This window comes from Benincasa hispida, chromosome 4 (assembly GCF_027475165.1).
Source record: "Benincasa hispida cultivar pf3 chromosome 4, pf3_genome.v1.1, whole genome shotgun sequence".
NCBI classification, from domain to species: domain Eukaryota; kingdom Viridiplantae; phylum Streptophyta; class Magnoliopsida; order Cucurbitales; family Cucurbitaceae; genus Benincasa; species Benincasa hispida.
The window spans coordinates 63,810,528-63,826,443 of record NC_143481.1 but is presented as its reverse complement, the minus strand read 5'-3'; positions in this window follow the sequence as shown (position 1 = coordinate 63,826,443).

Here is a 15,916-nt window from a genome sequence, read left to right as displayed (position 1 = left end):
TAGTCTAACTAGGTGGCCCTCAAAAACTTTAGTCGAGAGGGCCTTGGTGAATGGATCAACAAGGTTGTCTTCAGAGGCTATTTTTGTGACGAGCACGTCTCCTCTATGTACGATCTCCCAGATGAGATGGTACTTTCTTTCAATATGTTTTCCATGCTTGTGACTCCTGGGTTCCTTTGAGTTAGCAACTGCACCACTTTTGTCACAATACAATGTGATAAATAGGTACATATTTGGAACGACTTCCAAATCAACTAAGAATTTGCGTAGCCATACTGCTTCCTTAGCAGCTTCGCATGCAGCCACATATTCCGCTTTCATGGTGGAGTCAGCGATACAACTTTGCTTGATGCTTCTCTAAACTATAGCTCCTCCCTTAAGAGTGAAAACTGATCCTGAGGTAGATTTCCTGGAATCTACGTTAGTCTGAAAATCAGAATCAGTGTATCCTATAAGAATCAAATCCTTAGGTCCATACACAAGTATATAGTCCCTTGTTCTTCTAAGATACTTGAGGATATTTTTGACAGCGGTCTAATGACCGTGTCCAGGATTGGATTGGAACCTGATGATGATTCCAACTGCAAAACATATGTCGAGGCATGCACACAACATAGCATACATCAAACTCCCAACTGCAGAAACATATGGAATTCTGTTCATCTCCTCAACCTCTTAAGGTGTCTTAGGACATTGTTCCTTCGACAAATTAATTCCATGCTTGAAAGATAATAAACCTTTCTTGGAATTTTGCATATTATACCTTGACAACATCTTGTCAATATAAGATGCCTGAGATAGTGTCAATGTTCTATTCTTTCGGTCTAGAAATATCTGTATTCCTAGAACATACTGAGCATCACCTAAATATTTCATTTGGAACTGTGATGCTAACCATCTCTTTACGTCAGCAAGAAAACTTGTCTCATTCCCATTGAGCAAGATATCATCAATGTATAGAACTAAGAATGCTACAGTTTTGTTTATTGTCTTCTTGTATACACAAGGTTCGTCAACGTTCTGTTCGAAGCCATAAGATTTGATCGCAGTGTCAAATCTTATATTCCAAGATCTGGATGCTTGTTTCAATCCATAAATGGATCGATTAAGCTTACAGACTTTCTGTTCCTGTCCTTTTTCGACAAACCCCTCTGGTTGAGACATAAAAATACTTTAATCAAAATAGCCATTCAGATAAGCTGTCTTGACATCCATTTGCCATATCTCATAGTCATAATATGTGGCAATGACAAGAAGTATTCTTATTGATTTAATCATGGCAACAGGAGAAAAAGTTTCTTCATAATCAACTCCTTCTCTTTGGGTAAAACCTTTTGCCACGAGTCTGACTTTATAGGTCTGTACCTTGCCAGTTTGGTCTGTTTTCTCTTGTAAATCCACTTAGAACTTATAGATGTAACACCTTGTGGTTGATCTATAAGTTTCCAGACTTAGTTGAAGTACATAGACTTCATTTCATCGTCCATGGCTTTTATCCATTGTTCCCTATCAACATCTTCCATTTCCTTCTTAAAGGTTAATGGATCCTCTAAACCATCATCTTTATGATGTTTTGTGTTTCTATTAAACCCATGTAGCATTCAGGTTGTTGAATAACCCTCATACTACGACGAGGCATTCCCAACTCTTGGGATGGACGTGACAGAACAACAACCATTGTTGATGGATCAGCTTGATTAACAACTCTTGTTGATCTTTCTGTAGTATCTTTAGACAGTTATTGCAATAATAGTTTACTGCGAGGTAGATGATTTTTAATATGATCCCCTTCCAAGAATGTTGCATTTGTCGATACAAACACTTTGTCTTCTTAGAGATCATAAAAGTATCCTCCTTTTGTTTTCATGGGATATTCTACAAATAGGCATAATTTCGAACGTGTTTACAATTTCTTAGGATTTTGTACCAACACGTGTGCTGGACAACCTCAGATACGAAAATGACGTAAACTTGCTTTGCGTCCTTTCCATAATTGATATGGTGTTTCTGAAACACTTTTGGACGGAACAATGTTCAGAATATAAACTGCAGTCTGTACTGCATATCCTCAAAATGATTGAGGTAATTGAGCATAACTCATCATAGACTGAACCATGTCCAACAAGGTTTGATTTCTCCTTTCTGCAACACCATTTTGTTGTGGTATTCCAGGTGCTGTGAGTTGGAATTGAATTCAATAATCTACTAGATAGTTCTGAAAGTGCAAATCCATATACTCACCACCTCGATCAGATGAAAGTTTTTTAATTCTTTTACTTAACTGATTTTTAGTCTCAGTCTTAAATTTTTTGAACTTTTCAAGACTTTCAGACTTGTGACTAATTAAGTAAATATAGTCATATCGAGAGTAATCGTCAATAAAACTGACAAAGTACTGATATCCTCCTCGAGCTTTAACATTCAACGGACCACAAAGGTCTGAATGTATAAGTTCAAGAGGTTCTTTGAAAAAGATCTTTTCATCATTTTTCCCTCTAGACATGATTCGCATGGAGGTAGGAGCTGTCTTCTAACTGATTTAGATGACCGTTTTTTACCAATCTCTCAATCCTGTTGAGATTAATGTGACCAAGCCTGAGGTGCCTGATGCTTGTTATTATGAAGTGAAAATATGGATGATAAACGTTGATGGATTTGCGTTGTGCACTAAAGTTTCCCCTGCGGAATCCAAGTGTAAATTCCTCTGAGTTTTCTGGTAAGTCTAGGGTCGAACATAGGGACTTGTGAAAACAGATTACGTTGGTAATTTTTATGAAAACTTTTGCGGTAACCGGATAAATAAATAAAATGTTGGGTGTGTTGTTGCGTTGATGAAAAAGAAATAAATAAAAGCGGCAAATTTGAGAAAGACAGTTGCGTTGATAGATGCAATGAGTATGCGATGAATGGGTTTAGAAGATCTTTAGCTAGTGTTACTCGGGAATGCATCAGACTATGCAATCATGCACAGCAAGTCATTTTCCAATGTAAATGCGATGCTCCTAAGTCTAGGACGCATGTGTTGAATGCAAAAGTGTCCATAGAGCTTATCCCTAAGTCTATACTCTTGTCCTATGCGATGATGCAAAATGCATGAAAGCAAGGTAACCACATACAATCATATCCTATCTCTAGGATGCATGCGATGCGTTGATAACAAATAGTGCTCCTTCCTAAGCGCTTATCTCTTGTTTATGCGTTCTAATTTGGTTTTTCCAAACCTAGATTCCAACCTGACCTTCCCAAGTCTAGATCCTATCCTTAGACTACCCTCCCGAGTATCTCTAATGGATGAATAAAGCATACATAAACAAGATAATCGCAAGAAATGAAGATTCCCTAGTTGTGCTAGCTAAATGCTTCTCAACCCATTCAACTAATTTAGCTACTCATGCGTGAATAACAGAGAGTGAACAGATATAGAGAAAGAAATTCCATTCTTATAAATGAGTTGAGTACAAAATGTCAATGGAAATTAAAGGTTGAGAACCTGGTAACAATTTCTTGCTGACCGAGGCTTTATACAATGAAATCTCTATTATGATCTAAAGATGTTCCCGCTTCCGTAGACATCTGCCCTCTCTCTGTCTTTGAAGCTTCCGGCACTCTCCCAAGCTTATCGAAACGATCTACGGGCACAACTTCCTCCTTCGCGTCCGCCTTAAAATGAAAGAAAACTAAGAACAAAGACGCACGAACTGATCAACTGGTTGTAAAAGTGGTGAACTAATCGACTGTTTAACCCCTTCTTTGAAGAATGCCCTTGGTATTTATAGAGCATCCATGGTGAAAGGCGGCTTCTCTCTCCTGGTTGTACAGATGAGACAACTTTAATTCTTGACTGATGCATCGGATAATTGTCACCGATAAAGCTGAATGTACTTTGTGACTGTGATCGGCTGTCAACTCAATTTGGATTCGACTGTCATCAGCTTTCTGTCCCATCGCTCTTAATTATCCTTTCACCCGGATGCATCCACCATATTGCGCTAACCAAGTTGCGGCGATCCTTCTCGGGTGGATGTTTGCGAGCACGATCAACGCAAAGTCTTGCGGTGAAGTTGCGCTCGACCAATGAATTCCTATGATCGCAATATTTGCATTGCGTTAACGTGTATCCTGCACAAAAATACAAAAATCAATTGTTCTAATGCGCTGAACGCATGCGACCGCAATATTATAGAATTTATGCTTAATGGACGCAATTTAACATATTTCATCAATGCAATCCAACATTATTTAAGAACTTAGCACTATGATAACGTGCATTTCTACCCGTTATCAGTGCCAAAGATAGGCATTCGGAGAAATTTTCTGTTTCTTATTATGAGTTTCAGCCGTTTTAAACATCTTTATATTTAAAATGGCTTTTGCTTCCGTTGGTTGTAATATGTATACGTTATTTGCAAGTCTAGCAGAACAAATATGAACATCTCTTGAATAAACAAATACTTCATTACAGTCAAAAGATACACAATACATATTTTCTAGAAGACAAAAAATGGAGATCAGATTTCTTTTCATCTTAGATACAAAGAACACATTCTTGAGCAAGATAAAAGAATCTCCAAAAAACAACTTCACATCTCCCATTGCTTCAGCTGAAATGACTTCACCTGTGCCCACCTTCAAAATCATCTCATATTCAGAAAGTCTTCTCCAAGAACTAGTTTCTTGTAGAAAAGTACAAACATGATTAGCGACGCCTGAATCTAATATCCAGATAAGATGAGAATTTTCTACTATACATGCTTCAACAACTAGTAAATCATATTTACCTTGTTTATTCTTTCCAGCTTTCTTTTCAACTAGATATTTTGGGCAATTACGCTTCCAATGCCCAACCTCTCCACAATAGAAACATTTTCCTTTGGGAGTTTTGTTTTTGTTTTTCTTCGCAGCAGTTTTCTTTTTCGCTTTTCCTTTCTTCTTCATTTGAATGGTATTATCCTTAGAAGAAGAAAGACCAACTTTCTTATCATCAATGGGTTTCGTAGCAGATGTGGACCCTTTGTAAAACTTTTTCGGTTTCAAAATAATAGTTATTTCTTTTTCCTTGAGTTTCATCATCAATTGATAAGTTTACAATTCATTCAACAACATTGTTAAGTTATAAGTGATTTTGTTCATGACAACATTTTTCCTCAATGGCAGATAGCTCTCATGAAGAGATTCCAGTATCATGCTCACTTGACTTGTCTCGTCTATCATAGGCCCGTGAGCCTCTGCGATGTTAAAATGGACCATCATGTGCTTTCTCTTTTAGTCCCTTGACATTCAAGAAAGATTGGAGGCTATCTAGGGAACTGATACTACTTGGGTCATCAATCCCATTTTGCTCAAAAAATAAGAATTTACGTTCAAACCATTCTTGCAACTAGTCCATGATCTCTCGTACAATGACCATGTTCTCAACCCTCTTGGCCAATGCATCAGGTATGCTAGCCAAAATGTGAAGTCAGGTCATCAAATTAGTCTTCATCCACACCTCATATGCATTACCAACATTTCGCGGTGCATTAGGGTTTGGAACTTGAGGACACTCCTCAACCATGACAAACTCAAGATCGTTTACCACGAAATATATTTTAATAGACTCTTTCCAATGTATGTAATCGGTCAAATTAGAAAAGGCAACTAACAGAAAATCATAAAATGACATATTACTGAAAAAACAAACATATTGATCTACATTAGATTTTAGCAGTTACTCTTTAAGACAAATCCAATCTGGTTTAGCAAAATCTAAATGAACCCCTAAGACATCTAGTTTTGCAATGATGCTTCAGTGGTTTAGGACAAAAGCTAGTAAAGGGTAGTCAATTTATCCCTCATCTGAATTGAGACATTTAACCAATCATTACATCAGAACAACTCTTGTTCATATAACGACTAGCCATCATTGATTTGGTCAAGAAATGATTAACTTGCTTAACAATTTTCCGTAAGTGTGACCTTTCATTTTAGATCCTAGAGTTTCCCCCCAAGCAGCCAATCTAAAGGGAAAAATCCAATTAGGACAAAAATTAAAGCGACCCTATCAATTTTTTGAGTTTTCCTTGATATTGATCAACCACACAAACCATCTAAAGGGGGACGCTCCCAGGGTGCCATGAGGTTGTGGAAGAAGATCTCACGGTGCAAATGAATGAAGGAAACCGTAGAACATGTTGACACACATTCTTCTCCCACTTACTATAAATACTCTCTCCATTCACTTTGATTTTGACCCATGAAAACTGAAGGAACTCTTATCAAAGAGTACCTCTGAGCGGAAGCAAGATCGTTCCAAATTCATTGTGACAAAAACACCGCATTCAAATTCAAACATACGAGTTATGCATTTAACAAAAAATTACAGCATGCTTTGAACTATTAAACAACAAAGGGACGAGAGACATACCAGTTGAAGAACTTTTCTTCTTTGAACTCTCGCTTTCGTCAATCCAGCAAATCTTGCTATTGCTGAGATCGTTAAGCCTATCGTCTACCAAATCTCACTATCGTCTACCATTGAATGGACTCCTCATGAACAAGGCAACAATGGAGGACACAACCACTTGGAAACCTCGGTATTCTCGGAGTAAGAATCCAAGAGGTGTGGAATCTGTTGGATTTGGTAGAGGGAAGGAGGAAGGAACGATCGTTTACCACGACCAAGCAAGTGGGATATATCTGAAGTCTATAGTATAGACGAGTGCTTGATCGTTTAGTAAAAGGTATATGATCGTGTCGTAAACTGAGGCTGATAGTTTAGACGATCATTTAGTAAAACGTATGGGTGCGCGATCGCTTAGAAAAAGCTAGACGATCGTTTAGGTAAGACTATTAGATCATTTAGAAAAGCACGTGTGTACATGATCGTTTAGTAAACTTTGAGCTATCGTGTATGCTCTGGTATGCTAGGCGATAGGCAGTGTACTAATCGGGGAGCTATCGTGTATGCTCTGGTTTTCTAGGCGATAGGTAGTGTACTAAAAGAAAGGTGATGGCCCAGGACAATTAGCCTCAAAACCGGAAGAATAAAGCTAACAATTACAAAGAGCATTGAGTCCACCGGTTCAAATAGGCGAACCGAGTCTTGAACCGTCTGGGTGAATCCTGTACAGGTCATCGTATAGCAACTCCTTGTGATCGTCTAGCAACACTGAACGAGCATAAACGATCATGTAGCATGGATTGAGTGCCTATGACTATGCGATGAAGCATGAAGGTCACACGATCGTGCAACGCACATCGTGTAATGCATGCCTAAACGATCAAGTAGACAACAATTATACGGTGAGGCATGATCGTCTAAACGATCATGTAGCATGGATTGAGTGCCTATGACTATGCGATGAAGCTTGAAGGTCATACGATCGTGCAACGCACATCGTGTAATGCATGCCTAAACGATCAAGTAGACAACAACTATGCGGTGAGGCATGATCGTCTAAACGATCGTGAAGCAAGTGTCAAGTATCGTATACCAAGTGATCGAGTAGCCAGTGACTATGCGACAAAGCATGCTGGCTGACTTAATCGTTTAGTGCACGCGCCTACCATGCGACGAGTATCATATACTTTATGCGATCATTAACCCTGAGCATCTACGTGATCAAGCAGCTACCACAACATGATAAAGTAAACTCATTACTCAATCGTTTAGCATCAACAACGCGATCGTTTAGTAAATACTACATGATCGGGTAGAACTTTTCTACACGAATGTTTAGTCAAATTTAAATGATCGTTTAGCCTGGGCTACACGATGCAACCAACCTTTGGTCTTTTTCCTCGAAGCAAACAACATCTCCATGCGTCTTTGAAGCCTCATCACGAATGACTCAAACAACTCCAAACACTTTGAATACATACTCGATTGCTTGTTAATTATGCCTAAAAATGTAGGGGCCCTTACAAATTAACACTTTGTAAACTTAAAGAAAGCTTTAACAGAGGCAATCATCCCATAAACATCCATCAAACGCATTCACAACTACATTTAACCCTTAAACACATTATAGAACACTTAGAACCCACCATGACTGTAAAAGAAGTTCAATACAACAATGAAATTTGGAATATCAGAACAACGTGGCTCTGATACCAATTGAAGAACTTTGATTAGAGCATCAGTGAGCTGAAGCGGATGATTCCAAATCCCATTGAGAAAGAACACAAACAATTAAAGTCTGACGGAACAGATTATGCATAAACAATAAATTACAACATGTTTCTTTGAATGAACAGAAAGGGATAGAGTATACAAACCTTTGAAGAACCTTTCTTCAAGTATCCCTCAATCATTCAGCAACTCGTTCATCAACATGAACTCGAACCAACGATCAGAACTCGATCTCAATGAACGACAGGATGAACCTCGATCACAATCGAGTTCAACTCGATCTTTGAACCTCGAACAAAACTAGAACAACACCACAAGAGTTACCTTGGTATTCTCGGTGTGAGAATCCAAGAGTTGTGGGCTCTGTGTGACTTCGGATTTAAAAATGAAAGAGGTAGACGATCAAGTAAGTGGGAGATGATGAAGTCTATCGTATAAACTAGCTACTCGATCGTTTAGTAAGAAGAAGCCTATCGTATAGACTTGCTACTCGATCGTTTAGTACCGAGTAACTATCGTATAGTAAACTTGATAGTTAGTTCTTTTTTGTCAAATGACACAAAATGAATCATCGTCTGATTTTGGAAAACCATTTTCCTTTTATCTCACAGTTACCATAAAACTTCCAATAACATCCCACTCAATTTGGTTATTAAAGAAAAAGAATAATTAATCATCATATAATTAATATGTTATAAATAAATATAATAACCAACTTATCATATTATATTTATAACCTATAGTTTTAATATTTCATCATATGAAACATGTAAACCATAGTTTTTTTTCTATTTTATGGTATTTAATATAAATCATATTTATATTAATTCCTCTAATTAATGTATCTAATACATTAAATCAATTATATCACATATAATTGAATTTCCTCTTGTTAATTTGAACACTTCAAACTAATCAAAAATCTGAACTTGAACCCATTGAGCTACCAAGGGGACCTTATGAACCTATAACTTGAAGCTTCAACGGTATGCGAATAACTGACTAAACTCTTTAATCACGATATTCACCATCCGTCAATTATCGGTCTTGTCGGGCACTCCACTAAAGACCGACAATTGCACTCTTCACACTACAGATATATTTCTGTGTCCATATGACGAATCAACAGTGGATGACCCTTTATTAATCGCTCGTAATTACAATTGGACCAATTTACCGTTTTGCCCCTGTATTTACATTTAACTTCTTAAGTACCACTGATTCCTCTAATGAACAATAAGTCATAACCCTACTATGACTGAGTCCTCTTGGGCTAGGAGAGGGTGTGGCCACTATGTTCAAGACCTGGAATCAGCCTTTAAGGGAGCAATTTATCTACTTACCCTTGCTTTGAAGAAGGGTGTGTAGCTGAGTTCCCAGTTCCCCAATCAGATGAATCCCCAAAATGGTAGGCTTGTTGAGTTGGTATTCTGGTCACTCTCACCCATACAAATCAAAGGATCGTCCTCATAGGCAGGAGTTCCCAACTCACTCAGGATTAAGATCATGTCACCTATGGTCATTCAGTTTGTTAAAGTAGTTGTCCAGTCGATTAAAGGGGTAGTGGACGAATTTTGGTGAAAGGTAAGGCTCTAAACTCGTTTGGTTAAGTTTGACTGAACCATAGATTGCGGCCTAAAATAATTTGCCATGATGTTTGAGTGTTAAGTTTGGATCTTGAGGTTTCCTGGTGTCTTTGTTTTTGGTGATTTAAGTTTGATCATGTGGGTTTTTGGTAAGTTGTTGAGAAGCTTTTGGTTTAGGATGGGTGGGTTTGAAACTGTGCTTAGAGATTGAAATTTCATATTTGCTTGTTTTTTACTTTGTTTCGTTAGGAAAGGAAGAGGTTAAGCTTGCTAGTTTCTAGAGTTTGCAATTAGAGGTAAGTAATCTTACTAACCCTTGTGCCCGACAATATAGTTATAATTTATTGAGGATTTGTTGATGGTTTGATGTTTATGTATGCCTTGCTGACATGAGGATTTAAAAGATTAGATGCACATAGAGATATTTGAATGCTAGCATGATTTGAGTATATTATTCTTCTTGGAGATTCTGTTGAATCTGAGGATGATGAGATGTATATGTATGTTATAGAACTATGATGACGAAATTTATATGTATGTTATAGAACCATGGTGATGAGATGTATATGTATGTTATAGAACCATGTTATGATACTTTTGATGTTGAGATCGTGATAGTGTCCTTATTGATTAGTTAGATGCCCACTAGAGGTTGTGTGTCCTTCGGGATTCACTAGAGGTGGTGGTTTCCTTCGGGATCCACCAGAGGTTGTGTTTCCTTTGGGATTCACTAGAGGTAGTGCTTTCCTTTAGGATTCACCAGAGGTTGTGTTTTTTTCGGGATTCATGGTGTCTCCTTCGAGTTCACTAGAGGTTGTGGGTCCTACGGAACTTACTAGAGGTAGTGGGTATACTTAACTACTGTAGGATGAAATGCAGTAAGTCATGTATGTATGTGTCCCATGAGGATTAGAGAAGTTTATATGTTCCACTAGAGGTAGGCATCTAGAGGACATAGATGCCTCACCTAACCCCATTAGTGGGGTTACTTACTGAGTATTTATACTCACCATTTCTCATGTTTATGTTTTAGGTAAGAGCAAGGACACACTGGCGAATGACAAGAGGAATCCTTGAACGAGCCACTAGGGGCCTATTTTAAACTTCCGCTCATGTTTTAATATTTCCTTTGTTTTTATTCACTTTCAATTTTGGTATTTGGAACTTACTGTTGAGATATTTTGTTTTCAGACTTATTTATTTTTGTTTATGACTTTTGGGTACCCTATCATTTGAATTTATTATTTGGACTTAATGAAAATATTTTAAAGCTACCTTATTTATTTAGCATTTATTTTACTACAAAAATGATGTGGTTTTAACTTCAATGCATGCATGCGTTTAGTAACGGTCTAGCTTGAGTCCTAAGGGATCAATCATTACATTAAATAACAATTCAATATCAAACATTAAATTAATCATACACCTAATATTTAAACATGAATCCTATTCATGTATTTAATATTTAAATCAATATTTAAATATTATAAACTCTCCAATTTCGTTTCGATAAATTAAACGTTAATTAATTATTATATTATACAAATCTTATTTTTTTGAATTTGAACTATTCAAATTCAAACCCTAAATTCAGTTTGAACACTTCAAATTGATATCATTCCAAAATCATTCAATTTACCAATTCAAAGTGTTCATGTTTTATGGCTAGTAGAGGGACCTTATAGACCTATCATGAGCTCTAACGATTTGAGATTGATTGGCTAAAACTCTTTAGACCGAATTAATCAATATTCGTTAACTATCGAGTCACACCATTATAGCTCGATATATTTGTGTCCACTTGATTTAACCATAATCAGTAAGTCGACCCTTCACAGGTTGTTTGTAATAACGGCTGGGTCAAATGCTGTTTTACCCCCGAAATTACATTTTGTTCTTTAAGTTCCACTGATCCTCTAATGAACAATTGGTTTGTGATCCAATCACCAAATCGGATCCCTCTCGGGCTAATGAGAGGGTGGGCCCCATGTTCAAAGGTCGGATTCAACACTTAAGAGAACAACCTTTCTCATATCCCTCAATTGGGTAGGTGTGAATTCCGTCTTGCACCCCATGTCCCCAGCTATCTACTTGGTCTTACGCCTGAAATAGGAGGCTTATTGAGCCGCACTGTTGAGCCAATCCTCACCTATGCAAATCTAAGAATAATCCCAAATAAACATGAGTTCATAATTAACTCATGATTAAAATCGAGTTATCTAGGTCATCTAAGCAAAACAATCAGTCTTACACAGTAAACAACGTTATAAAGTAAGAGTAGCTTATTTCTTGCTCCAATCTTGCACAAACCCATTGCATAGGATGTCCCCACTCCTCATGTCAATACATGAACGAATCAGGATCACTTCGTTTGTTGCACCTTACAACAAATTATCACAACTATAGAGTGGGCAACATCCGATAGTGTTACCAGAATAAGACATCCAAGCTTTTTCATATACTATAGATCATTTAGACTATTTACTCAAACTTGATCCACTCTTATGTCTCCACATAAAGTTCAAGTACTCATGTAATAGTCATCGATCTTTTAGTTTATTGGATTTATTTCTAAAACAAAATAAGCAATTCATATATTCAATACAACTTTATTGACTCAAACTTCAATAACAAATTTATTGATTTACAAATGAGTTTATTGTTTACAACCACGAGTTTTAGGACATAAAACCCAACAGTAACAAACCCTTCTTAGAGTTTTGCATCAAATATCGAGTCAACGTTTTGTCAATATAAATTGCTTGAGAAAAAGTCAATGTTCTGTTATTGTGATCCCTAATGATTTGGATCCCAAGTACATACTGCGCCTCTCCCAAATCTTTCATTTAGAATTGGGCTGCCAGTCATTCCTTAATGTCAATAAGTTACCCTACATCATTCCCAATGAGTAGGATTTTGTCCACATAAGTTCTAATAAGATACAAGGTCCATCAACATTTAAAAATAAAAATATTTGATCGGTGTATCAAATCTAATGTTCCAAGATCTAGATGCTTGTTTCAACTCATAAATGGATCGATTCAGCTTGCAAACTTTTTGCTCCCAACATTGGGCTATGAACCTTTCGGGCTGAAACATAAAGATGTTCTCTTCAAGATTACCATTCAGAAAAGCAGTCTTGACATCTATTTGTCATATCTCATAGTCATAATTTGTGGCTATGGACAAGAGAATTCTTTTAGACTTAAACATAGCAACAGAGGAAAAAGTTTCCTCATAGTCAACCCCTTCCTTTTGGGTATCACCCTTTATTACAAGTCTAGCTTTGAAGGTCTGTATCTTTCCAACTACATCCCTCTTTCTTTTGTAGATCCATATACACCCTATAGGTTTGACCCCTTCAGGTGGATCTACGAGCTCCCATACTTCATTGGAGTATATAGACTTCATTTCAATATCCATAGCTTTGACCTATTGGTTCTATCTACGTCATTCATTGCCTGTTTATAGGATAATGGATCCTCAACACCATCATCTAGTATGACAACCTGAGTTTCAATTAAACCTAAGTAACGATCAGGTTGTATCACAACTCTCCCACTGCTTCGAGGCACTTTCAACGATTGAGAAGGACGAGACTGACCTGAAGTGCTGGTTTCTTTATTAACTCTTGATGAAGGACCAACTACATCAACAACCCTTATTGATTCTTCAGTAGCTTCACTTAATACTATTTTTCTATGTGGTTTATGATCTCTCATGTGGTCTTCCTAAAAAAATATAGTTTTTTTCCGATACAAACACCTTATTTTCTTGAAGTCATAGAACATACCACCTCTTATTTCCTTAAGCTAACCAATAATTGGCATAACCTTGAACGAGGTTCCAACTTCTTAGGATTTGTCACTAACACATGTGCAGGAAAACCCAAGATTCTGAATTAACATAAACTCGGTTTATGCCCCTTTCATAAACTGAAAGGTATTTTTGAAACACTCTTCGAGGGAACATTGTTCAAGATGTGAATTAGAGTCTCTACTATATACCCGCAAAACAAGTTAGGCAATTAAGCATAGCTCATCATAGAACAAACTATATCTAATAAGGTTCTATTTCTCCTTTTTGATATACCATTGTGCTGAGGTGTACCAGATACTGAAAGTTGGGATTGAATTCCATGTTCTATCATATAGTCCTAGGATTTTAAATCCATGTACTCTCCACCCCGATCAGATCAAAGTGCCTTAATCATTTTACCTAATAGGTTTTCAACTTCAGCCTTATATTCTTTGAATTTTTCAAAGGCTACACACTTATTTCCATTAGGTATAAGTAACCATACCTCGAATAATCATCTATGAATAAAATGAAGTATTTGTATCCTCCTCTAGCCTTTACATTCATGGGATCACAAAGATTCGATTGTATGAGCTCTAAGGGCTCTTTTGCTCTATAACCTTTTCCACTAAAAGGTCATTTAGTCATTTTCCCTTCAAGACAGGATTCACACGGAGGTAATGATTCATTTTATAACTTTCTTAGAAGCCCATTCTTTACAAATCTCTCGATCCTATCGAGATTTATGTGACCTAATATCAAATGCCAAAGATACGTATCATTGTTACTTGGAGAAATTCTTCATCTTTTTGTTTGAGTATTCACAGTTTTAAACATCTCATGATTTAAAAGTGCTTTTGATTTAGTTGATCTTAACACATATAAGTTATCTTCAAGTTTAGCTGAACAGATAGTCACATTATTATTCATAATGAACGCTTCATTGGATGAAAAAGAAACAGAGTACGATTGTTCAATTAAACAGAAAATAGAAACAAGATTCCTCCTCATTTTAGGAATAATGTAAGTTTTTTTTAAAAAAAAAAAATCTATTTCCAGAAAACAACTTAGCAACTTCTATTACATGAGCTGAAATGGCATCTCCCTTTCCAACCTTGAGCGTCATTTCACCCTCCTCGAGCTGTTGGAAGGAACTAATTCCCTATAAAGAAGAACAAACGTGATTCATGGCTTTTGAATCAAGTATCTAGGCATTATGATCATTTTCCACTAAACAGGTTTCCAAAACTAATGAATCGTATTTATCTTCCTTCTTTTTTTTTCTTCTCGGTGAGGTACTTGAGGCAATTGAGTTTCTAATGACCATCCACATTGCAGATGAAACACTTGCCCTTGTTAGCTACCTTGGCTTTGCCCTTTCCTTTCCTAGCAACGAGAGCCTTCCTCTTCTCTTCTTTCTTTTTCTGGACCTTCTTAGAACCAGAAGATAAGTGAGCAAAGTTAGTTCCCAAGGATGAACCTTTGTGGAATTTTTTAGAATGGGCAACATATGCCTCTCCTTCTACTGGTCCATTACCTTTTATAGGGGCTGATAAGTTTGAAACTCATTTATGAGGGTAGTTATGGTGTACTATATTTTATTCATAACCGTATTGCTGCGGATTTGAAGAAAACTCTTTAGTAAAGATTCTAAAATAAAGGACACTTGACTTTGCTCATCGATAACTACTCCGTTCATTTTGGTGACGTTGAACTGGACAATTAGGTCGAGAACATGTTCTCTAACTGACTGGCCTTCCTTCATGCACATATTGTAAATGTACTTGAGGGCCTCATGCCAGATCTGAATGGATAGTTGTCTAAATATCTCCTTAAGGGACTCCATGATCTGACGCGCAGACACCATGGCTTCGTGCTTCTTGGTAAGAACATCAGGCAAATTTGCAAAGATGTAGACTCGGGCCCTGTCATTGGCCTTCGTTTAGCGGTCATAAGCATCCTTCAACGTTGGGATGCATTATGAGCAGGGATTGGAGGACATTCTTCCAGCAACACGAGCCACAAATCATCAATAACCAGAAACATATTTAGGTTAGATTTCCAAGTCGCATAGTTTGGCTAATTGATCATTTTTAAGCAAAGAAATAATTGAGAAATTCATGCTGAAACAAACAAATGACCGTATTAGTTATTTTTGTCTTAACCCATTACATAATTATCCAATCAATTTAGCAAAACACAAGTGCAACATAGATCCCTAATTAGATTATTGATTTAGTTTTTGCAACGATACTTCAGAGGTTTATAGCAGCAGTCACCGAAGGGTGATTAGCTACTTTTCCCCTGAATTGAGATAATCTCAGCTAATCATTAATTCCATAATAACTCTTCTTTCTATAGTTTTTAGCTACCATTTTTCAGTCAATGATTTAAGTGTGACTCTCTCATTTTTAGTTCCCAG